Consider the following 26930-nt stretch of genomic DNA (forward strand, 5'->3'; position numbering starts at 1 on the left):
CCCCTTTAGTAACTATATAACCCCTAGAGTGTTTTAAACATGCTGCTCCCAGGCAGATAGACACCATGTAGAAACCCATACTCCTGACCTTTTCCCTACTGGATGGAGGATGATAGACAATTCCTTGGTGGAAGCAGGGAAGACCAGGGCTGTCAAGAGGGGGGGGGGGGTACTAATTACCCGAGCCCAGCATGTCGGATGGGACAGGGTGCACCCCCCCCCCCCACCTTAACCCCCGCCCTGTCAGCAGCAGCAGAATCTCTATACGGTCTGGCACATGGTGCTGTGGCAGGCTGCAGCGGGGCCAGGGAGGCCAGTCACCGCTGTGCTGGTGTAGGGCAAACACACTGATTTTGCCGGCCCCCCTGTGGATTTTGTCACTGGCTGTGGGGTTCATGGGGCCCCCCTGTTCAGCCAGCGGCGCACCTGAAAATACTTTTTTCCTATATTGTCGATTAGCCTGTTACTTCAAATTAGCTTTGAATCAACTGCAGCTTCACCAGGAGATCACTAACTCTCCAGGGACTAATGTAAACCAAACCAAAAAATAAGAAGCACTGATGTTTTAAAGCATCAACATTGCATATGTTGCAAAAACAAATTGTTACTGTGGCAATACAGTGTTTTTAACCATCTACCCACTTATCAAGCAGACAAGTTTAACAGTAACAACTTATTTTCTGCAAAAAAAATTGAGCCAGTCATTAAAATTAAACTTGTCACTCTCCCTCTGGCACTCTCTCTGTCCCTCTATCACTCTTTCTGTCACTGTGTCTCTGCTGTCACTTTCTGTCCCTGCTGTCATTCTCCCTGTCCCTATGTCCCTGCTGTCACTCTCTATGTCACTCTCCCTGTCTCTCTGTCACTCTCTCTGTCCCTATGTCCCTGCTGTCACTCTCTATGTCACTCTCCCTGTCTCTCTGTCACTCTCTCTGTCCCTATGTCCCTGCTGTCACTCTCCCTGTCTCTATGTCCCTGCTGTCACTCTCTCTTTCCCTGAATTTTGGCTCATTCTGCGTGAATTTTGGCTCATACTATGTGACAGAATGTGAAATTTGTCTCATACCATGTGGCATAATGTGAATTTTGGCTCATTCCATGTGGCATAATGTGAATTTTGGCTCATTCCTGTCAGGCAGCGGCGCTTACCGCTGCGACGGCAAGTCCTGGTGTCCGTCCATGCTTGTGCAGCTGTCTGCAGCACTCTGGGCTGCGGGGGAGTGCGGCGCGGTCGGCGGCGGGAGTGACAGCTTCCGGGAGGCAGGAGGGAGGACCTAGTGGCCGCAGCTTCCCTGGGTGTCTGCAGTATGGGGGCGGCCATGTTAGAGACCAAAGTGCAGCACCAATGAGCGATGGGTGAGTGACAGCCAATCCTGATTCCCTGCTGCCTATAATTAGGCTGGGATTTTTGCATTCTGTGCCAGTGCTTTGTTGTAGTTACTCTGTGCCTTAGCTCCCGCAGCTTGTTCTGTGCATCTCCTGTTAATTGGTCCCATCAGGCTCTCCGAGTCCTCTGCCGACTCTCGCTGCACAACGCCCGCCAGCACCCCAGTGTGCAGTCACAGTCGCCCGCTCTCCCACCGGTGCCTTCGGATTCCGCAGGAACCCCGTGGGGGTTCGCTGACTCGTTTTCGCAGTTCTTCGTCCACATCTTCATATGAGCCAGCATCCAGTTTTCACAGTTCTTCGTCCACATCTTCATATCAGCCAGCATCCAGTTTTCACAGTTCTTCGTCCACATCTTCATATTAGCCAGCATCCAGTTTTCACAGTTCTTCGTCCACGTCTTCATATCATCCAGCATCCAGTTTTCACAGTTCTTTGTCCACGTCTTCATACCATAAAGCATCCAGTTTTCACAGTTCTTCGTCCATGTCTTCATATCAGCCAGCATCCAGTTTTCACAGTTCTTCGTCGACGTCTTCATATCATCCAGCATCCAGTTTTCACAGTTCTTCATCCACGTCTTCATATCATCCAGCATCCAGTCTTCACCGTTCTTCATCCACATCTTCATATCATCCAGCATCCAGTCTTCACAGTTCTTCATCCTCGTCTTCATACCATCCAGCAACCAGTCTTAACAGTTCTTTAGCCTTGCTGCCGCATCATTCTACAGCTCGACTTCACAGTTCTTCAGTCTCGTCCTTATATCAACTTACGTACATTATTCACAGTTGTGCAACTTCGGCCTCATATCATTCAGTGACTTCATTCCCAGCAGTTTCCCAATCCTGAACTAATTAGCCCCAGCTCCCTGCAGTCTCATTCATATCTGTTGTCTTCAACAAATATATGAAAAGGAATTACCTTCATCCTCCTTGTTTCCAGCACTCAGGGGCATCTGCTCCTTCAGTTGGACTGAGTCCAACAGATCCCCAAACACCACCTGCCCTAACTATTCCGTGTGGCATGATCTGAATTTTGGCTCATTCTGTTTGGCATAATGTGAATTTTGACTCATTCCGTGTGACATAATGTGAATTTTGACTCATTCTGTGGGAATTTTGGCTAATACTGTGTGGCATAATGTGAAATTTGGCTCATTCCGTGGGGCATAATGTGTAAGGGGCATCAGTACTAGATAGTATAAGGGGTCCTACTATTGTGGTGCATAATGTGTATAAGGGGCATATGGTGTGGTACACTACACTGAAGGATATGCCCCCTTCTGAGTGGCCACACCCTCTTTTCCAGAGCGCATGTGCATAATTACAGCCTTCACTTTTCCATACCCCCACTGCAAAATTTCCACTTTGACCACTGTCCAGCCCAGTTCCCAGCAATTTAGGTCCCAGTCCTGTTTACAGAAATTCCAGTTCTATCCCGGATCCAGGCAATTCTAGTTCCAGCCCGTTTCACAACAAATCTAGTTCCAGTCCAGTTCTCAGCTCATCCAGTTCCAGACCTGCAGATTTTAACCCCGCTAAAGGTGCTGTGTATACATGGGGACAAAGAAGAATGCCCACAAGTGCACCTGCTGGTGGTGATTAAAGGACGACCAGTAAAAATGTGAGCAGCACTAGCATCCAAGCCTCCTTATCCGCTGATCCTGGTCCGGGACTTCCTGCTATTATAAGAGGTGGTCACCTGGCATAGCATTGACAGACAGACAGAGGCTGAGATGACCCAGGGGCCAAGATCTACTGGAGCCCAAGGTTGTATGACTGTAAAGCCTTCTCTTGCCAGTGAGCAGTAGGGGTAAGGTTAGATTGAGACGCATTGGCCCCCATTGGTGAAGTGTGTCTAAGCAGGACTTTAGGTGAGATTAACAGACCGATGGCAACTTGTCCAATGCTTTTGAAAATATGATAGTAGTAAATGGTAAAGTAATCTCTGGTTTACCACCTGAAGGTGTACCTTACTTTGTGGTGAAAAATGATTTGTTATACCATGTAACTTATTTGCAAGGTAAAAGGGTAGACCAGTTGATGGATTCCTGGAAACACAAGCAGATGGTATTGAGGGCAGCTAACATGCATTTATGGGGGTAGAAAACTCTCCAGTGTATCCAGCTACAGTATAGTTCTTCTGGTCAGGCATTCATGATGCAGTAAAAACATATTGTCAGGAATGCCCAGTGTGCCAAAAGACCAGCCAAAATTTAGGGCACCCTTGGTTCCCCTGCTGGAATCAGCGCGGTTACTTGAGCAAGGGTCAGGGAGGAGTCTAGCAACAGCCGCTCCCTGTCCCTGCACAGACAGAGGCGGCAGCTTCCATCAGGGTGCACCGTCTACCAGCACTGATTCCACTTTCTAGAATCAGTGTGACGACGTCAGCATGGGGAGGAGTCTAAATACAGCAGGTGATGTCCAGTGAGGTACACAGAGGAGACGGGCACTAGTGTCTGTCATGGCAGAAATCAGAGTGATGACATCAGTGGGGAGGAGCCAATCTGCATGCATGAAGCATGCAAGAGGAGCCAAAAACTGGAAAAAATAAGAAGGTGGATCCAGGGAGCCTCAGCCGCAACAAGCACTGAAGAGACATGCAACATGTGAAAAGCATATGTGTGAGAGAAAGTACAGAGTACATGTGTTAAATAGTTGCCTGTGTCACATATACCTACCTGTCTGCCCAACTGCGTCACATCCACCTACCTGTCTGCACGACTGCATCACATCCACCTACCTGTTTGCCTCACTGCATCACATCCACCTACCTGCGTCACATCCACCTACCTGTCTGCGTCACATCCACCTACCTGTCAGCCCAACTGTGTTTCACATCCACAGGGCCGGCTCCAGGCACGTACTTAGGAGCGGCCGCCCTGGACGCCGACTCCTAAAGTTGGCCAGTGCAATTGTAAATCAGCCACCGGTTTATCAGCCAATCAAAGCTTGTGGACCGGCAGCTGCTGCCGGGCCGCGAGATTTGGCTGGCTGATGGACCGGCGGCTGATTTCTGGCAGGGGGGCTCTGGAGACAGGACTGAGGGGCAGGAGAGGCGCACGCTGTGCTCTCCTCCCCTCCCATAGAGGCAACGGAGGCTGGCAGTGGTAAGCAGCACTTTGTGGGACATATGTATCTGGCACTGTGGGGGCACGTGTTTCTGGCACTGGGAGCACGTGTATCTGGCACTGTGGGGGCATATTATCTGCATCTGGCATTGTGGGACATATGATGTGTATCTGGCACTGTGGGGGCATATTATCATTATCTGGCACTGTTGGGGCATATTATGTGCATCTGGCACTGTGGGGGCATATAATGTGTATCTGGCACTTAGGCATATGATGTGTATCTGGCACTGTGGGGGCATACAATATGTATCTGGCACTGTGGGGGCATATAATGTGTATCTGGCACTGTGGGGGCATATAATGTATGTCTGGCACTGCACTGCTGGGGCATATGTGTACCTGGCACTGCACTACTGGGGGCATATTTGTATCTGGCACTGCAGGGGGCATATAAGATGTGTCTGGCACTGTTTGGGCATATAATGTGTATCTGACAATGTGGGGGCATATTATGTGTATCTGGAACTGTGGGGGCATATTATGTGTATCTGGCACTGTTGGGGTATATTATGTGTATCTGGCACTGTGGGGGTATATTATGTGTATCTGGCACTGTGAGGGCAGATTATGTGTATATGGAACTGTGGGGGCATTTTATGTGTATCTGGAACTGTGGCGGCATATAATGTGTATCTGGTACTGTGGGGGCTTATAATGTGTATTTGGCATTGTGGGGTCATATAATGTGTATCTGGCACTGCACTGTTTGGGGCATATGTGTATCTGGCACTGCTGGGGGTGTATGTGTTTTTGTCACTACTGGGGGCGTATATGTGTATCTAGCACTGCACTACTGGGGTCATTATGTGTATCTGACACTATACTGGAGACATTGGGGGTGATTCAGACCTGATCGTAACTGTGCTAAATTTAGCACAGCTACGATCATCCACACTGACATGCAGGTGGACGCCCAGCACAGGGCTAGTGCGCCCTGCATGTCAGGCCCGGCCCAACCGCACAAGTACAAAAGCATCGCACAGCAGCAATGCTTTTGTACTTGAAGAGTAACTCCCAGCCAGCGCAGCTCCTGTGTGCTGGCCGGGAGTTACTCGTAGTTGTGATAGTCGCAACGGCTGCGTGTGATGTCATGCAGCCGCTGCGGCCTGCCCCCCGCATGGACTGGCCACACCTGCGTTGACCGGACCATGCCCACAAAACGGCGGCCAAACGCAGCTGTGCCGCCCCTTCCCGCCCAGCATACGCCTCTGCCTGTCAAACAGGCAGAGGCGATCGCTGGACTACGACAGCCATTGGATGTCTGGCATGTGCCTGCGCAGCATGCGCACTTCTGACCTGATTGCTGCGCTGCGATGAATGGCAGCGTGCGATCAGGTCAGAATGACCCCCATTATATGTAAGTAACACTACTGTGGACATTGGGGGTAATTCCAAGTTGATCGCAGCAGGAATTTTGTTAGCAGTTGGGCAAAACCATGTGAACTGCAGGGGAGGCAGATATAACATGTGCAGAGAGAGATAGATTTGGGTGTGGTGAGTTCAATCGGCAATCTAAATTGCAGTGTAAAAATAAAGCATCCAGTATTTACTCTGCACAGAAACAAAATAACCCACCCAAATCTAACTCTCTCTGCACGTGTTATATCTGCCCCCCCCCTGCAGTGCACATGGTTTTGCCCAACTGCTAAAAAATTTCCTGCTGCGATCAACTTGGAATTACCCCCCATGTGCACTGCAGGGGGGGCAGATATAACATGTGCAGAGAGAGTTAGATTTGGGTGGGGTGTGTTCAATCTGCAATCTAATTTGCAGTGTAAAAATAAAGCAGCCAGTATTTACCCTGCACAGAAATAAAATAACCCACCCACATCTAACTCTTTCTGCACATGTTATATCTGCTCCCCTGCAGTGCACATGGTTTTGCCCAACTGCTAACAAATTTCCTGCTGCGATCAACTTGGAATTACCCCCATTATGTGTAATGCTGCTAATTGTGTGCGTAGAGGGGGGGGTGAGAATATATTTATATATAGTTTGATAATATAAAGTTGTGAGGCCACACCCACTTTTCCAGAAGGCGCGCGCATGGGGCGGGGACTTCAAAATTTTCTCCCTCAGGGTGCTAGTAGGCCTGGAGTTGGCCCTGCACATCCATTGCCTGTCTGTGTCACACCCACCTACCTATTTTTCCTGACTGACACATTCACTTACCTGTCTGCCTGTATAAGTATCTGCCTGCCTATGTCATATCAACCCACATACCTTACTGCATCACATACATCTACCTGTCTGCCAGTTGTGTCAGATCAACCTGTCTGACTGTGTTACCTTTACCTGCCTGACTGTGTCACATCTACCCACCCGATTACCTGCCTCATCACGCCAATCTACCTGTCTGCCCCTGGACCAGCCACCCTATCACAGTGGCCACACGGACCAGCCGCGGCCTGATCCCTCCCCCTCCTGTCTCCTACATGTGCAGCCTGGCCCCATAGGAGGGAACCAGGAAGTGGTGGCAGCTCAGCATCTCATGTAGTATACTGATCTCAGAAGTACCGCTGGAAACTGCCAAGGTGAAGGGGCACAGATATAACAGTGAGGAAAGGATCAGTGCGACAATAAGTACAAATGTGTAAAAACTAGTTGCTGGATGGAAGGGTATGTTGTAATAAGTGAATGTATGTTTGTGTGTTAGATAGAGACAATGTGTGTGTGAGAGACACAGGGCGGGAAGTACTTTAAGTGAAAATACGGTAAAAACAGTTTTCTGAGGTTTTACCACATTTTCATATGTACTTACCTCCGTCCGCCGCACAGGATTTTGCTGCCGTTACCCTGTAGAACCTATGGTGTTTCTTCTGCAATGTGGTGTGGAGAGGGTTCCGTCACGGAACGCTCCCAGCTTCCCTCATGGCCGCCACTGGTCTGCACATACGCAGATGGACTCCTGGGTCATATGCAGTGGCGTCACAAGTTGGGTGCGGGGGGTGCGGCCCACTCCCGGGTGTCACCCGCCGAGGGGTGACACCAAAATGCCGGCTCCTGCTCAGTGACAGGAGCTGAGTTCTGCACTATTACATTATTTGCAGCACTTGGCTCCTATCACTGTGTAGGAGCCAGCACTGCAGGCACAGCAGTCCTCGGGAGTCAGCCCTCACCTCCTGAACCCACGGAGTGACTAAAAAACAGGTGTCGGGACGCAGAGCCCTGCCCCTTTCCGCAAAGCCTGCCCCCTTTTGGACATTCAAGCGTCGAAAACGGGTGCAATGCAGCAATGGTAAATCAATGGTAAATCAAGAAAAACTCAAGTAACAAAAGAAATAATACAAACAATAAAACATACAGACCAGGGACTTACTAAACTAAAGTGTATGCTTGCAAATGCAAGAAGCCTAACAAGTAAAATGGGGAAATTAGAAACAATTGCACTAAATGATCAATATGATATCATAGGCATTACGGAGACATGGTGGGATGATTCCCACGATTGGGCAGCAAATTTGGAGGGGTATACTCTCTTCAGGAGAGATAGGACTAATAAAAAGTGAGGGGGAGTTTGTCTTTATGTTATGCCATTCTTAAAACCATATTTAAAGAACGTTATTTACACATAGGCCCTCATTCCGAGTTGTTCGCTCGCTGCTAATTTTAGCAGAATTGCTAATAGGCTAAAATCCGGCAGTTCTGCGCATGCGTATGCACAGCAGGGCGCACGCGCTAAGCAATTTTACACAAAACTATGCTATTTTACTCACGGGCGAACAAAGCTTTTCAATTGTTCTGCTGATCGTAGTGTGATTGACAGGAAGTGGGTGTTCCTGGGCGGAAACTGGCCGTTTTCAGGGAGTGTGCTAAAAAACGCAGGCGTGCCAGGTAAAAACGCAGGAGTGGATGGAGAAACGGAGGAGTGGCTGGCCGAACGCAGGGCGTGTTTGTGACGTCAAACCAGGAACTAAACGGATTGAGGTGATCGCAATCTAGGAGTAGGTCTAGAGCTACTCAGAAACTGCAAGGAAATTGCTTTCATTAGCAATTCTGCTAATAATAGCAGAACTGCTAATCTTTCGTTAGCAATTGCTAATCTTTTGTTAGCAATTCTGCTATGCTAAGATACACTCCCAGAGGGCGGCGGCTTTGTGTTTGCATTGCTGCTAAAAGTAGCTAGCGAGCGAACACCTCGGAATGAGGGCCATAGTTGTAGCTGATGTTTTAGCAAGATCAGATGAAACCGATGTCTGAGCAGTATCGACTGAAACCAATGTTTTGCCAGGATTGGCTGGAACTGATGTTTTGGCAAGATCATCAGGAACTGATGTTTTAGCAAGATCAGCTGGAACCAATGTTTTAGCTGGGTTGGCTGGAACCAATATTTTATAGGGAATGTCTGAAACTGATGTTTTTTCAGGATCGAATGTTGTAGCATTGTCTGGAACCAATGTTTTAGCAGGCACAGCAGAAATACTACAGGACCTGGAGCCACTAGACACAGGGATGTCCAACCTTGTGCTAGCAACTCCTGAGGCTCAGAACTACCCTTTTATCCCCCTTGCCTCCCTGCTATTGGTGGACCTATATCATCTGACTGAGGGCTTCACTCCCATTGGCTCTTTCAGAATCAGCTGACCTGGACCAAAGATGGCATTGTCCTGTCACCCAAAATAGCTATAATAAGAATTTACTTACCGATAATTCTATTTCTCGTAGTCCGTAGTGGATGCTGGGGACTCCGTCAGGACCATGGGGTTTAGCGGCTCCGCAGGAGACAGGGCACAATAATAAAAGCTTTAGGATCAGGTGGTGTGCACTGGCTCCTCCCCCTATGACCCTCCTCCAAGCCTCAGTTAGGATACTGTGCCCGGACGAGCGTGCATAATAAGGAAGGATATTGAATCCCGGGTAAGACTCATACCAGCCACACCAATCACACCGTACAACCTGTGATCTGAACCCAGTTAACAGTATGATAACAACGAAGGAGCCTCTGAAAAGATGGCTCACAACAAGAATAACCCGATTTTTGTAACAATAACTATGTACAAGTATTGCAGACAATCCGCACTTGGGATGGGCGCCCAGCATCCACTACGGACTACGAGAAATAGAATTATCGGTAAGTAAATTCTTATTTTCTCTAACGTCCTAAGTGGATGCTGGGGACTCCGTCAGGACCATGGGGATTATACCAAAGCTCCCAAACGGGCGGGAGAGTGCGGATGACTCTGCAGCACCGAATGAGAGAACTCCAGGTCCTCCTCAGTCAGGGTGTGCCCCTGACCAAGTAGCAGCTCGGCAAAGTTGTAAAGCCGAGACCCCTCGGGCAGCCGCCCAAGATGAGCCCACTTCCTTGTGGAATGGGCTTTTACTGATTTTGGCTGTGGCAAGCCTGCCACAGAATGTGCAAGCTGAATTGTACTACAAATCCAGCGAGCAATCGTCTGCTTAGAAGCAGGAACACCCATCTTGTTGGGTGCATACAGGCTAAACAGCGAGTCAGATTTTCTGACTCCAGTCGTCCTGGAAACATATATTTTCAGGGCCCTGACAACGTCAAGTAACTTGGAGTCCTCCAAGTCCCTAGTAGCCGCAGGTACCACAATAGGTTGGTTCATGTGAAAAACAGAAAACACCTTAAGGAGAAATTGAGGACGAGTCCTCAATTCTGCCCTGTCAGAATGAAAAATTAAGTAAGGGCTTTTATATGATAAAGCCGCCCATTCTGACACACGCCTGGCTGAAGCCAGGGCTAATAGAATCTTCACCTTCCATGTGAAATATTTTAATTCCACAGTGGTGAGTGGATCAAACCAATGTGACTTTAGGAAACTCAAAACAACATTGAGATCCCAAGGTGCCACTGGGGGCACAAAAGGAGGCTGTATATGCAGTACCCCTTTTACAAACGTCTGAACTTCAGGCACTGAAGCCAGTTCTTTCTGGAAGAAATTCGACAGGGTCGAAATTTGAACCTTAATGGACCCTAATTTTAGGCCCATAGACAGTCCTGTTTTCAGGAAATGTAGGAAACGACCCAGTTGGAATTCCTCTGTAGGGACCTTCTTGGCCTCACACCACGCAACATATTTTCGCCAAATGCGGTGAAAATGTTTTGCGGTTACATCCTTCCTGGCTTCGACCAGGGTAGGGATGACTTCATCTGGAATGCCCTTTCAGGATCCGGCGTTCAACTGCCATGCCGTCAACGCAGCCGCGGTAAGTCTTGGAACAGACAAGGCCCCTGCTGGAGCAGGTCCTCTCTTAAAGGTAGAGGCCACGGTTCTTCCGTGAGCATCTCTTGAAGTTCCGGGTACCAAGTCCTTCTTGACCCATCCGGAATCACGAGTATCGTTCTTACTCATCTCCTTCTTATGATTCTCAGTACTTTTGGTATGAGATGCATAGGAGGGAACACATACCCTGACTGGTACACCCACAGTGTTACCAGAGCGTCCACCGCTATTGCCTGAGGGTCCCTTGACCTGGCGCAATATCTGTCTAGTTTTTTGTTCAGGCGGGACGCCATCATGTCCACCTTTGGTTTTTCCCAACGGTTTACAATCATGTGGAAGACTTCCCGCTGAAGTCCCCACTCTCCCGGGTGGAGGTTATGCCTGCTGAGGAAGTCTGCTTCCCAGTTTTCCACTCCCGGAATTAACACTGCTGAGAGTGTTATCACATGATTTTTCGCCCAGCGAAGAATCCTTGCAGTTTCTGCCATTTCCCTCCTGCTTCATGTGCCGCCCTGTCTGTTTACATGGGCGACTGCCGTGATGTTGTCCCACTGGATCAATACCGGCTGACCTTGAAGCAGAGGTCTTGCTAAGCTTAGAGCCTTGTAAATTGCCCTTAGCTCCAGTATATTTATGTGAAGAGAAGTCTCCAGACTTGATCACACTCCCTGGAAATTTTTTTTCCTTGTGTGACTGCTCCCCAGCCACTCAGGCTGGCATCCGTGGTCACCAGGACCCAGTCCTGAATGTCGAATCTGCGGCCCTTTCATAGATGAGCACTCTGCAGCCACCGCAGAAGAAAACACCCTTGTCCTTGGAGACAGGGTTATCCGCTGATGCATCTGAAGATGCGATCCGGACCATTTTCCCAGCAGATTCCACTGAAAGGTTCTTGCGTGAAATCTACCGAATGGGATCGCTTTGTAAGAAACCACCATTTTTCACAGGACCCTTGTGCAATGATGCACTGATACTTTTCCTGGTTTTAGGAGGTTCCTGACTAGCTCGGATAACTCCCTGGCCTAATTCTCCGGGAGAAAACATCCTTTTCTGGACTGTGTCCAGAATCATTCCTAGGAACATTAGACGTGTCGTCGGAAAAAGCTGCGATTTTGGAATATTTAGAATCCACTCGTGCTGTCGTAGAACTACTTGAGATAGTGCTACTCCGACCGCCAACTGTTCTCTGGACCTTGCCCTTATCAGGAAAGCGTCCATATTTCTTTTAGGAAGAATCATCATTTCGGCCATTACCATGGTAAAGACCCGGGGTGCCGTGGACAATCCAAACGGCAGCGTCTGAACTGATAGTGACAGTTCTGTACCACGAACCTGAGATACCCTTGGTGAGAAGGGCAAAATTTGGACATGTAGGTAAGCGTCCCTGATATCCAGTGACACCATATCGTCCTGGTTCGCTATCACTGCTCTGAGTGACTCCATCTTGATTTGAACCCTTGTATGTAATTGTTCAAATCTTTTAGATCTCACCGAGCCGTTTGGCTTCAGTACCACAATATAGTGTGGACTAATACCCCTTCCCTTGTTGTAGGAGGGGTACTTTGATTATCACCTGCTGGGAATACAGCCTGTGAATTTTTTCCCAATACTGCCTCCCTGTCGGAGGGAGACGTTGGTAAAGCAGACTTCAGGAACTTGTGAGGGGAAGACGTCTCGAATTTCCAATGTACACCTGGGATACTACGTGTAGGATCCAGGAGTCCACTTGCGAGTGAGCCCACTGCGTGCTGAAACTCTTGAGATGACCCCCCACCGCACCTGAGTCCGCTTGTATGGCCCCAGCGTCATGCTGCGGACTTGGCAGAAGCTGTGGAGGACTTCTGTTCCTGGGAATGGGCTGCCTGCTGCAGTCTTCTTCCCTTTCCTCTAACCCTGGGCAGATATGACTGGCCTTTTGCCCGCCTGCCTTTATGGGTACGAAAGGACTGAGACTGAAAAGACTGTGTCCTTTTCTGCTGAGATGTGACTTGGGGTAACAAAAGTGGATTTTCCAGCTGTTGCCATGGCCACCAGGTCCGATGGACCGCCCCTTTATACGGCAATACTTCCATGTGCCGTCTGGAATCTGCATCACCTGACCACTGTCGTGTCTATAAACATCGTCTGGCAGATATGGACATCACATCTACTCTTGATGCCAGAATGCAAATATCCCTCTGCGCATCTCGCATATATAGAAATGCATCCTTAAAATGCTCTATAGTCAATAAAATATTGTTCCTGTCAAGGGTATCAATATTTTCAGTCAGGAAATCCGACCAAGCCCCCCCAGCGCTGCACATCCAGGCTGAGGCGATTGCTGGTCGTAGTATAACACCAGTATGTGTGTATATACTTTTTAGGATATTTTTCAGCTTCCTATCAGCTGGCTCCTTGAGGGCGGCCGTATCTGGAGACGGTAACGCCACTTGTTTTTATAAGCGTGTGAGCGCCTTATCCACCCTAAGGTGTGTTTCCCAACTCGCCCTCACTTCTGGCGGGAAAGGGTATACCTCCAATAATTTTCTATCGGAGGAAACCCACGTATCATCACACACTTTAATTTATCTGATTCAGGAAAAACTACAAGTAGATTATTCCCACCCTACATAATACCCTTATTTGTGGTACTTGTAGTATCAGAAATATATAACACCTCCTTCATTGCCCTTAACATGTAACGTGTGGCCCTAAAGGAAAATACGTTTGTTTCTTCACCGTCGACACTGAAGTCAGTGTCCGTGTCTGTGTCTGTGTCGACCAACTGAGGTAAATGGGCGTTTTTACAAGCCCCTGACGGTGTCTGAGACGCCTGGACAGGTACTAATTTGTTTGCCGGCCGTCTCATGTCGTCAACCGACCTTGCATCGTGTTGACATTATCACGTAATTCCTAAATAAGCCATCCATTCCGGTGTCGACTCCCTAGAGAGTGACATCACCAATACAGGCAATTTGCTCCGCCTCCTCACCAACATCGTCCTCCTACATGTCGACACACACGTACCGACACACAGCACACACACAGGGAATGCTCTGATAGAGGACAGGACCCCACTAGCCCTTTGGGGAGACAGAGGGAGAGTTTGCCAGCACACACCAAAAACGCTATAATTATACAGGGACAACCCCTTATACAAGTGTTTTCCCTTATAGCATTTTTATATATGTAATCATATCGCCAAATAAGTGCCCCCCCTCTCTGTTTTAACCCTGTTTCTGTAGTGCAGTGCAGGGGAGAGCCTGGGAGCCTTCCTCACAGCAGAGCAGAGCAGGAAAATGGCGCTGTGTGCTGAGGAGAATAGGCCACGCCCCCTTTTCGGCGGGCTCTTCTCCCGGAGTTTGTGAGATCTGGCAGGGGTTAAATACATCCATATAGCCTCAAGGGCTATATGTGATGTATTTTAGCCATAAAAAGGTATTATACATTGCTGCCCAGGGCGCCCCCCCCAGCGCCCTGCACCCTCAGTGACAGTTGGTGACTGTTGGTGAAGTGTGCTGACAACAATGGCGCACAGCTGCAGTGCTGTGCGCTACCTTATGAAAACTGAAAGTCTTCTGCCGCCTGTTTCTGGACCTCTGGACCTCTTCAACTTCGGCATCTGCAAGGGGGGTCGGCGGCACGGCTCCGGGACGAACCCCAGGGTGAGACCTGTGTTCCGACTCCCTCTGGAGCTAATGGTGTCCAGTAGCCTAAGAAGCAAATCCATCCTGCACGCAGGTGAGTTTACTTCTCTCCCCTAAGTCCCTCGTAGCAGTGAGCCTGTTGCCAGCAGGTCTCACTGAAAGAAAAAAACCTAACTTAAACTTTTATTCTAAGCAGCTCAGGAGAGCCACCTAGATTGCACCCTTCTCGGCCGGGCACAAAAATCTAACTGAGGCTTGGAGGAGGGTCATAGGGGGAGGAGCCAGTGCACACCACCTGATCCTAAAGCTTTTATTATTGTGCCCTGTCTCCTGCGGAGCCGCTAAACCCCATGGTCCTGACGGAGTCCCCAGCATCCACTTAGGACGTTAGAGAAATGAGGAGTAGGCCCAGAGGCCCTGCAGCTGAGTGGGAGCAGACACCTGCAGAGACAACCACTGGGTGGGCACATACCTCGCCATCCAGCACTAGCTTCCGACCTCCAGCAAGCATGCTGCAGCACCTGGATCTGACTGAACAATTGTAACAAAATAAAATTTCCTGTAACGATAACTAAGAAGCCTAGTCTCTCCTTTAATGTGAGCCATACATCAAAGGGGAAATTCCCTTATACCAATCCAATCATCAGTGAACCATGTTGGATTTTGCTGATGACCAGTAATCCAATACAGAGAATTGCCCCAAGTGATTGTAGATGTATAGGCCCTTTAAGATCTAACCTTAATCTCGTCCCACTGCTGCTTCCATGTGTTACTGCTAAACTAATGAACAAGTACACTAATTGAGATGTGGTTAATAAAACAGTGTGTCGTGGTGCAGTGCTCACTTATCTAGTAGCAGATCTCTGGCGGCTTGGCAGTGTCTTTTAGGTCAGGCGGTCAGGTGATCGTGTCTTCTAGTTGTCACGTAGCAGTTTCAGTGATAAGTAACTATGGGGTCTACAGTATTTACTAAGCCTTGGAGAGCGATAAAGTGGACGGAGATAAAGTACCAAGCAATCACAGCATGGTAGTTAGGAGCTGATGGTACTTTTTCTCAGTCCACTTTATCTCTCTCCAAGGCTTAGTACATAGAACCCTACATCCCCTAATCCTTCTCCTAGTGCCTAACCCTCCACTCCGTACAGAATGTCAACACTGGTGTTGAATTTATGAATGGTGACATAGGGTTCGATTCAGCTCAGAGCAAATTGAATAGCGTGGGAAGGAGCTCCCGGAGCTATTTCATTCATCATGATGTTATCCCCCACTAGAGAATTTCTTCTCGCACCTCTCTGGGGGTGCAAGCAGACATCCAACAAAACTACGTCCAGGATGCTGTTTTATGCCCTAGCGCAGTGCAAATAGCATTGCGGCGAGGCACTTTAGTCAGAGAATACCCATTTACTCCACAAGTACGGGCATTCTCAGACTTAACATCGCGCTGAATTGAATAGCTCCCGGAGCTCTTTCCCAACACCCCATAGTGAGTAAATCCCATCTTCTGGCACTCCAGTTTCTTGTGTGTGTTCTAGACTAATTTATAACACTTGTGCTCCAGACATCACCCAGTAACCTTTTTTTTCTCACACAATTTTCATTGAAACACTTTGTACACTTATTTAGCGTAGCACTTTATATGTGACATTCAATGTTTTTTTTCCCTCTTTCCAAATGTTCTTGTTAAAAATCATTCAAATGCTGGCAAACCTAATGTAATGAAGCATTTTATAATGTGTGATTCAATGCTGGTTACTTATTTATTAAAATTACCCTGTGGTTTGTTTTAACATACAAAACAGTTCACATACTAATGCAAAATAAGATTTTTGGAACATAAAATGAAAACTTTTAGGTATATAAAGTATTTGGAAAAATACATAATTGCGCAAATCTGTTTATATTAACTGAAATACTTTAGTCTGCCAAGTTTGCTATATATATTATTACATATGTTATATCACTGTGGAATGTCTTAAACAGATTTTTATTTCAAATGAAAACTTAATGACACAGGATTATAATTATAAAAAGTCAATCATTGTAGAATTAAATGATAACCCCTACAAGCCAAAATTAAGAATTATAGCAAATATCTAAATGGAAGCCAACGCTCAATTGTCAATAATTATACTGGTTGTCCATTTCTGGACTCAGAGGGGTACATTTACTAAAGGTCAATTTACAATCAATCTAAATTGATGTTGTGTTTCATGGCCTAAAAATTACACATGTGCTAACAGGCAATTTTTTATATTGTTTTTTTAATGTTAGTAAATGTGCGCTTTAGCCCCTGAAAAAGAACATTGATTTAGATGGCTTTAAAATTGATGAGTATCGACCTTTAGTAAATATACCCCTTTAGTAACTATATAACCCCTAGAGTGTTTTAAACATGCTGCTCCCAGGCAGATAGACACCATGTAGAAACCCATAGTCCTAACCTTTTCCCTACTGGATGGAGGATGATAGACAATTCCTTGGTGGAAGCAGGGAAGACCAGGGCTGTCAAGAGGGGGGAGGGGGGGGGGAGGGGGGGCGTGGGTATTAATTACCCGAGCCCAGCATGTCGGAGGGGACAGGGTGCACCCCCCCTTCACCCCCGCCCTGTCAGCAGCAGCAGAATCTCTATACGGTCTGGCACATGGTGCTGTGGCAGGCTGCAGCAGGGCCAGGGAGGCAAGTCACCGCTGTGCTGGGGTAGGGCAAACACACTGATTTTGCCGGCCCCCCTGTGGATTTTGTCACTGGCTGTAGGGTTCATGGCGCCCCCCTGTTCAGCCAGCGGCGCACCTGAAAATACTTTTTTCCTATATTGTCGATTAGCCTGTTACTTTAAATTAGCTTTGAATCAACTGCAGCTTCACCAGGAGATCACTAACTCTCCAGGGACTAATGTAAACCAAACCAAAAAATAAGAAGCACTGATGTTTTAAAGCATCAACATTGCATATGTTGCAAAAACAAATTGTTACTGTGGCAATACAGTGTTTATAACCATCTACCCACTTATCAAGTAGACAAGTTTAACAGTAACAACTTATTTTCTGCAAAAAAAATTGAGCCAGTCATTAAAATGATACTTGTCACTCTCCCTCTGGCACTCTCTCTGTCCCTCTGTCACTCTCTCTGTCACTATGTCTCTGCTGTCACTTTCTGTCCCTGCTGTCATTCTCCCTGTCCCTATGTCCCTGCTGTCACTCTCTATGTCACTCTCCCTGTCTCTCTGTCACTCTCTCTGTCCCTATGTCCCTGCTGTCACTCTCCCTGTCTCTATGTCCCTGCTGTCACTCTCTCTTTCCCTGAATTTTGGCTCATTCTGCGTGAATTTTGGCTCATACTATGTGACATAATGTGAAATTTGTCTCTTACCATGTGGCATAATGTGAATTTTGGCTCATTCCATGTGGCATAATGTGAATTTTGGCTCATTCCTGTCAGGCAGTGGCGCTTACCGCTGCGGCGGCAAGTCCTGGTGTCCGTCCGTGCTTGTGCAGCTGTCTGCAGCGCTCTGGGCTGCGGGGGAGTGCGGCGCGGTCGGCGGCGGGAGTGACAGCTTCCTGGAGGCAGGAGGGAGGACCGAGTGGCCGCAGCTTCCCTGGGTGTCTGCAGTATGGGGGCGGCCATGTTGGAGACCAAAGTGCAGCACCAATGAGCGATGGGTGAGTGACAGCCAATCCTGATTCCCTGCTGCCTATAATTAGGCTGGGATTTTTGCATTCTGTGCCAGTGCTTTGTTGTAGTTACTCTGTGCCTTAGCTCTGTGCTCCCGCAGCTTGTTCTGTGCATCTCCTGTTAATTGGTCCCATCAGGCTCTCCGAGTCCTCTGCTGACTCTCGCTGCACAACGCCCGCCAGCACCCCAGTGTGCAGTCACAGTCGCCCGCTCTCCCACCGGTGCCTTCGGATTCCGCAGGAACCCCGTGGGGGTTCGCTGACTCGTTTTCGCAGTTCTTCGTCCACATCTTCATATGAGCCAGCATCCAGTTTTCACAGTTCTTCGTCCACATCTTCATATCAGCCAGCATCCAGTTTTCACAGTTCTTCGTCCACATCTTAATATTAGCCAGCATCCAGTTTTCACAGTTCTTCGTCGACGTCTTCATATCATCCAGCATCCAGTTTTCACAGTTCTTTGTCCACGTCTTCATAACATAAAGCATCCAGTTTTCACAGTTCTTCGTCCACGTCTTCATATCAGCCAGCATCCAGTTTTCACAGTTCTTCGTCGACGTCTTCATATCATCCAGCATCCAGTTTTCACAGTTCTTCATCCACATCTTCATATCATCCAGCATCCAGTCTTCACAGTTCTTCATCCTCGTCTTCATACCATCCAGCAACCAGTCTTAACAGTTCTTTAGCCTTGCTGCCGCATCATTCTACAGCTCGACTTCACAGTTCTTCAGTATCGTCCTTATATCAACTTACGTACATTATTCACAGTTGTGCAACTTCGGCCTCATATCATTCAGTGACTTCATTCCCAGCAGTTTCCCAATCCTGAACTAATTAGCCCCTGCTCCCTGCAGTCTCATTCATATCTGTTGTCTTCAACAAATATATGAAAAGGAATTACCTTCATCCTCCTTGTTTCCAGCACTCAGGGGCATCTGCTCCTTCAGTTGGACTGAGTCCAACAGATCCCCAAACACCACCTGCCCTAACTATTCCATGTGGCATGATCTGAATTTTGGCTCATTCTGTTTGGCATACTGTGAATTTTGACTCATTCCGTGTGACATAATGTGAATTTTGACTCATTCTGTGGGAATTTTGGCTAATACTGTGTGGCATAATGTGAAATTTGGCTCATTCCGTGGGGCATAATGTGTAAGGGGCATCAGTACTAGATAGTATAAGGGGTCCTACTATTGTGGTGCATAATGTGTATAAGGGGCATATGGTGTGGTACACTACACTGAAGGATATGCCCCCTTCTGAGTGGCCACACCCTCTTTTCCAGAGCGCATGTGCATAATTACAGCCTTCACTTTTCCATACCCCCACTGCAAACTTTCCACTTTGACCACTGTCCAGCCCAGTTCCCAGCAATTTAGGTCCCAGTCCTGTTTACAGAAATTCCAGTTCTATCCCGGATCCAGGCAATTCTAGTTCCAGCCCATTTCACAACAAATCTAGTTCCAGTCCAGTTCTCAGCTCATCCAGTTCCAGACCTGCAGATTTTAACCCCGCTAAAGGTGCTGTGTATACATGGGGACAAAGAAGAATGCCCACAAGTGCACCTGCTGGTGGTGATTAAAGGACGACCAGTAAAAATGTGAGCAGCACTAGCATCCAAGCCTCCTTATCCGCTGATCCTGGTCCGGGACTTCCTGCTATTATAAGAGGTGGTCACCTGGCATAGCATTGACAGACAGACAGAGGCTGAGCTGACCCAGGGGCTAAGATCTACTGGAGCCCAAGGTTGTATGACTGTAAAGCCTTCTCTTGCCAGTGAGCATTAGGGGTAAGGTGAGATTGAGACGCATTGGCCCCCATTGGTGAAGTGTGTCTAAGCAGGACTTTAGGTGAGATTAACAGACCGATGGCAACTTGTCCAATGCTTTTGAAAATATGATAGTAGTAAATGGTAAAGTAATCTCTGGTTTACCACCTGAAGGTGTACCTTACTTTGTGGTGAAAAATGATTTGTTATACCATGTAACTTATTTGCAAGGTAAAAGGGTAGACCAGTTGATGGATTCCTGGAAACACAAGCAGATGGTATTGAGGGCAGCTAATATGCATTTATGGGGGTAGAAAACTCTCCAGTGTATCCAGCTATAGTATAGTTCTTCTGGTCAGGCATTCATGATGCAGTAAAAACATATTGTCAGGAATGCCCAGTGTGCCAAAAGACCAGCCAAAATTTAGGGCACCCTTGGTTCCCCTGCCTATCATTTCCATGCCTTTTGAGCAAATTGGTATGGATCTAATAGGGCCAGTGGAAAAATCTGCTCTTGGGCATCAATATATATTGGTAGTGGTGAACTATGCCACCAGGTACCCAGAGGCCATATCACTATGTAACATGAAATCTACCACTATTGCCCAGGAGTTGTTGATGCTGTATACCCATATGGGAATACCAAAAGAAATCTTGACGGACCAAGGTACCCCTTTTGTGTCTAAATTAATGAAAGACCTGTGTCATCTGTTAAAGGTAGATAGAATTACCACTTCGGTTTACCACCCACACACAGATGGCTTGACAAAACCCTTAAGCAGTTGATAAAAAGGACGGTGTTACAAGAGAAGGGAGATTGGGAACTACTATTACCCAGGGGTGGACTGGCCATAGGGACAATGCAGTGCAATTGGGCCACTTCTACAAAATTTTCAGGGCCACTTTTAGTTCTTAATCCACTCCTGGTCTCAGACACAACTGTAGCAAAAGATGCAATGAAGGCCGCAACTGTGTACAATGAGGCACTATGAGGACTTAGGGCTGCTTCCATAAATTTCCCGGGCTGCTTTTCCATTCCAATCCACCCCTGATCTTACCTTAGCTAATGTTTGCAGTTTGAAAGGTACCTCAAGCTTCTATGGGGTTTAGCTCCTTCGAGCTCCTCTATGGTAGACAGCCCAGAGGTATACTAGATCTGTAAAAAGAAGGGTGGGAGCAGCAATTGTCTCAAGAGTCTAATATTATTCAGTTTGTGTCCCAATTGTATAGCCATCTAAGGCAAATTGCGACACTTCTGAACGAACATATGGAAAGGGCTTAGCAGCGTCAAAAACGCCATTATGACGTTACCGCTGTTAACCGGACCTTTAATCCAGCGACAAGGTACTGGTACTCATGCCTACTGCTGACAGTAAACTGTATGCCCAATGGCAAGTTCCTTATGAGTTTATAGAGGTAGTGAGACCTGTGAACTATAAGGTACAGCAGGAGGGTAGAAGGCAAAAGGTACAAGTCTACCATGTAAATTTGTTGACAGCCAAGAACCCATCCGCTAGCATTTCATACCGATCCCGTTAGAGACAATTGTTGTAAAACAAAATGGAACTTGTGCAGTTATATCCAGGAATGGGAAGGTCAGTGATTTCCTTGCTTCCATCAAAAATCTGTAATGGTTTAGGAAGAATATCAGACCTTTATCATCTAGGATTAAACATGAGATAATTATAGGCTGCAAATTGCCAGCTGTGGAAGTATGATGTCCTCTAATTTGTGTATATCAGCAGAGGAACTTCCTTCTATGTGGAGACTATATGGGGGAAATTCAAATGTTTGTGTCTGTTTTTTCCTGTCTCTTAGATAGGAAAAAACAGACACCCAACTGACTTTTCAAACATTTGAATTCCCCCCTATAAATCATAATGTTGATTTAGTTAGCTTAAACTGAATTAAACTGAATTAAACTGAAAAGTGGTGTCATGCTTTTGAACATTCACAGAGATTTTAATATAATGCCACCTAACACATTAATTGTTATAATAAATTAAGAAACAATCTAGCAATAATACAAAATCCAGTATTTTAGTCACCCAGTTCAAAGACAAACATGTGCAGAAAGGTCTATGCAAGAATAATAATTAATATATAGACTTATAAGAAACTGGATCATGTAGCAACCCGTCTATGGGGCTGAGTCACACCGATCTCTGTGTGACACTCTAAACTGGACCCCCTTCATTTGTTTTATAAAGGGTTTTCTTTGCTGGCAACTGTCGGACTTGATAAGATATGAGTAAGGTTCACTAACTTTCCTCTTGCTGAGCTTCAATTACTACCCGTCCTGTTAATGCTGAATGGATGGCATATCTTGCCAACTTGAGATATACAGTGTCATTCCGAAGTGATAAGTCCAATGGAAATGCCGATGCCTTGTCTCACCTCCCAACCACCGATGTCGCAGAAGAGGAAAGGGATTGGTCTGAAGATATTGAGACCCCTGTGTTCAAACCTCCCAGGAAAAGAAAGCCAATAGTTACCTACGATCCTGTTACCACCACGGCAGACCTCACATCTGATGATGCTCCATCGGACAATCTTGAGTTCGATTTGGAAGAAAGTACAGGAAGTGAGTCTTGTATTACAAGACTTAATGGCCCTCATTCACAGCAAGAGTCATCTTACCAAGTCCCAGAGAGCAGCTGCTGATCCTTAACTGACCAAACTGTTGCGCCACCAAGACTGAATCAGCCTCTGACAGGGCCTTGTCTTCCGCACCAGCTTTGATCCCAGCACCCACCAGCCCATCTCACAAATTGTCATACCTAGACAGCAAGCTGATATGTTGCTTAACGCCTATCACAGTCAGTTGGGGCACTTCGGCACCCAGAAGACAGAGGTGGTACTCCAACAGAGATTCTTTTGGATCGGGATGAGATCTGATATCGACAAGTGGTGTTGTGACTGCAGGATATGTAATCTGAAGAGACCAGCTGATTCATCCCAAAAGGATCCTCTACAGCCAATACAGAGTTCAGGTCCACTTGAAATTGTTGCGTTAGATCATGTGAAACTTGCGCATATCTCTGCTGACTTCCAGCATGCTCTGACCATTACAGATCACTACAGCAAATTCATGGTGGTGGTGCCAGCACATGACTTGACAGCAAAAACAACGACTGAGCTGTTCCTCAAGCACTTCGTATGCCCTTATGGCTACCCCGACAAAGTTGTGACTGATCAGGGCCCTGCCTTCGACTCCCAGTTGTTCCAAGAACTCTGTTCTCTCTATGGTTGCAAGAAACTGCGGACTACGGCCAATCACCCACAGGGAAATGGTCTATGTGAGAGAGCCAACCAGATTGTAATTGGAATGCTCCGGAGCCTCTTGGCAGAGGAATTTACCCAGTGGCCTGACCTCCTTCCGGAACTGATCTACCTCTATAATAATACGGAGCACTGTTCTACGGGATTCACCCCGTTTTACTTGATGTTTGGGAGACAGGGCAAACTCCCAAAGGATTTAGAGCTGACGCCAATGGTGGATGAGCCTGACACCATGCAGACTGACTGGGTGCAAGAACATCAGTACTGGATAGAAACTGCTCAGCAATTGATTGAACAATGAATGGAAACAGTGCATCATCATCAGGAGAAAAACTATAACTCTGATGCTCGGCCAACGCCCCTCCAGATTGGAGATATAGTTTGGAAGAAGAAAAATCACCGGTCAAGTAAACTAGATGCCATGTGGGAAGATATTCCCTATGTGATTGTCCGAGTTCCAGCTGATGGACTATATACCTACCAAATCCAAAGACCAGATGGACATCTGAGTTCAGTTCCTCGTGACCAAGTGAAGCTCTACACGTTGAAGTCCCGGCAGTAGAGAAAGACTCACCTCTGGCGGAGGGGCAGGGAACCCCAGGGGGCATTCCATTCCATGACCACATAGAGCTCTTACTATTTATGGGTAGCACAATTTCGAGCTCAATGAAACCAGTGACCCCAAGACCCAGGTTAGAGGTGCCCACTGAATGTGATGACACACCTTGTATTATGTCTGATCAGGCTGAAGGGGTGCTTACCCCAGTTCCTAAGAAGCCAGAATGCAGTACAAGAGGTACGTTACCTCTATGGTACCGGGATTAAGATGCTTTAATATGTACTGTTAGTTGTTGTACTTGTAGATAAATACTCATGGAAATGTATATAATGTGATATATATGTAGTTGCCTTAAGTATATTGCTTATGCTCCTGTTGTTGTGCCACATCCAAGACTGGAGTGTGTAATTGAAAAATTGTGGCTCAGAACTTTTGCTTTGGCAAAGTTGCGTGAGGACACGCATACTTTTAGCGGGATAATATGTGACACTCTGAACTGGACCCCCTTAATTTGTATTACAAAGAGTGTACATTGCTGGCAACTGTAGGACTGGATAAGACATGAGTAAAGATCACTAACTTACCCCTTGCTTAGCTTCAATTACTACCTGTCCTGTTAATGCTGAAGTGGTTAACACTCCCTTCTGCTGTTGCCTGGGAGACGTCAGCAGGATCAGTGAGCAGAAAAGTACTAGGACCCTGGGGCCGTCCTGTTATGTGAGAGGAGAGCGGGAAGCTGGGACGGAGAGGACTGGATGAAGTGAGGCGGGAGAACGAGGGGGCGGAGTTAGCACTCAGTATGCTGAGGAGAGCTGGCTGAGGAGAGCCACATGGAGGGGAGTGACCAGCGTTGCCTGGACCGCAGCAGAGATGGAGAGAGCTCCGTACAGTGAGGAGAGCCGCTGTGGAGTAATAGCGCTGAGGGGGAGCCAAGCCACCATGGAGGTTCGTGCTGAGGAGAGTGTGCTGCAGCGAGAGGAGATCTGCTGAGAGGAGCCGGAGCCGCGGGTGTGACGAGAGAAAGGTGCGCCGCTGCTGGGACTGAGGTAACGGGCACCGCAGCAGCAGACGGGAGTTGAAGGAGCCGCAAGCCACAACCGTAACCAGAGCCAGGGCCCAACCGCCCACCTCCTGCTGACCAGATCAGAGCCGGAGATCGAGCACCGATACCGCTGACACGACTAGAGCTGGTGAGAGCTGAGAACTGCTGAGGGGAGAGAGGACACGGGGAAAAACTGCAGCTAGGGTTGATCACAGTTGCCAGGTAGTTACTACCATCACCTCACTTCACACCTTCAGCTAATTCCCATAACTGATCCCAGTTTCAGCAAATACCCACGCTTACATGAACCCCTTCCATTGTGTATTTAGTCAACAGTGACCATAAGCATTCATGCTAACCTCTGACAGAGGAGGAGAGACTTTAGGGTGCGATTACACACCTTTGCCCAACTTCAGCATAGTACTACAAGTAAGTTAAGGGGCCCATATGTGCAGAGATTAATGAGTCTGTCAGAAAACCAGCCCTAAGAGGGAGGCACTCCGCATAGAGAAACACTCCATTATAAATGCTGTAACACAAAAATGTAAAAGGCTGGCGTATTCAACACAATTGAAGTGTCTTTCCACATGGAGTTTCTTTCCACTTAAGTTTGTATGCCTGCACAGAAGTGGAAGCAGGTCCTGTCTGTAGAATCGCATTCCCAAACACACCTGAAGGGGAAATGCATTCCATTAATGTAGTGAACTAGTAAAATTTTTTTAGTTTTATTCATTTTTTGAATACAATTTTCATAAATAAGCAAAAAATTAAAGCTCTTATAGCATGTGATCACATCATAATCCAAAAATAAAACTTTGGGGATTTTTTAACAAGAGTATGAATAATTCTTATATATTGAAAAAAAAATATTGGATCTTTGAGAAAACTACATTTTGTTTTTGAAAAAATTTTTAAATTTTTTTTTTAAATAAAATTTATTGAGCAAAGTAGAAAAATGTTACACCAATCACACCTGGTAACTCTATAAATAGAGTGTCATATATGAGAATGTAAACCACAAAGGTGGTCATTCCGAGTTGATCGTTAGCTGTTTTCGTTCGCTGCGCAGCGATCAGGCAAAAAAATGGCACTTCTGTGCATGCGTATGCAGCGCAATGCGCACGCGCATTGTACTATTACAACAAACGATGTAGTTTCACACAAGGTCTAGCAAAGCTTTTCAGTCGCACTGCTGGCCGCAGGGTGATTGACAGGAGTGTTCGAAAAAACGCAGGCATGCCAGGAAAAATGCAGGTGTGGCTGGGCGAATGCAGGGCATGTTCGTGACGTCAAAACAGGAACTGAACAGTCTGAAGTGATCGCAAGCGCTGAGTAGGTCTGAAGCTACTCTGAAACTGCACAAAATTATTTTGTAGCCGCTCTGCAATCCTTTCGTTCGCACTTCTGCTAAGCTAAAATACACTCCCAGTGGGAGGCGGCATAGCATTTGCACGGCTGCTAAAAACTGCTAGCGAACGAACAACTCGGAATGACCACCAAAATGTCGGAGTGAGGGCTATAAAGATAATAATGGAGATCAAGATAGGTGTAACATACCAAAATATTGAAAAAGATAACGATTTTTACTATATGGGGAAAAACAAACCGATTGACAATCAGAAAGGCGCAAAATAAGAAAAAAGGGAAATTGCAGATGAAACCATTATACATTTCAATAAAGGGACTAGAGGAAAAGATAGAGCAAGGGAAGAAGGGAGATAAGAGGCAGGAAAAAGGAGAGAGGGAAGGGGAAAAGAGAAATGGAGGAGTGGGGGAATATAGAAATAAAGAAAGAGAGGGACAGAGGGATAGAGGAAAGGAGGAGAGAAGAAAAGAAGTAACAAGAAGAGAAGAAGAAGAAGCCAGTCGAGGTGTCTGCGCATCAGTTGCGCTAAGTGAAATTAAATGGTTGCCAAAGGGGGTTCGGCGTCGTAATAAGCGGTCCAAGGTGACCAGACACGGACAAATTGAATAGGAGTATCATGAATATCTGAGGAGATTCGTTCCAGTCTGCAGGTTGACCATATAGCGTTAATATCGGCGGGTAAGGGGGGTGGAGTGATAGACTTCCAATTTGCTGCAATTTGGCATTTGGCGGTGTTGAGTATATGGGTGATCAATTTATGTGTGGGGCATGGGAGATGGGCGATAGGTCTAGCTAAAAGTGAATATAGAGGTGAAGGGGGTATATCAAAACCAGTAATATTTTTAATTAGTGTATGTATTTCTTTCCAATAATACAAGGGCATGTCCACCATACATGTAA

General features: G+C 46.9%; 1 long non-coding RNA gene across 2 annotated transcripts in view; it reads left to right on the forward strand.

The window, feature by feature from the left end:
- The first annotated feature begins 24299 nt into the window (after positions 1 to 24299).
- LOC135058116 (uncharacterized) overlaps positions 24300 to 26930 on the forward strand; it is a 120212-nt gene continuing 117581 nt past the window's right edge. The window contains exon 1 of one of the 2 annotated variants that reach the window (XR_010244614.1): positions 24300 to 24812. This is a non-coding gene — a long non-coding RNA (uncharacterized LOC135058116). The remainder of the gene's footprint in view (positions 24813 to 26930) is intronic. The other variant, XR_010244615.1, reaches the window with a different exon arrangement.

Source organism: Pseudophryne corroboree, chromosome 3 (assembly GCF_028390025.1).
Source record: "Pseudophryne corroboree isolate aPseCor3 chromosome 3, aPseCor3.hap2, whole genome shotgun sequence".
NCBI lineage: Eukaryota > Metazoa > Chordata > Amphibia > Anura > Myobatrachidae > Pseudophryne > Pseudophryne corroboree.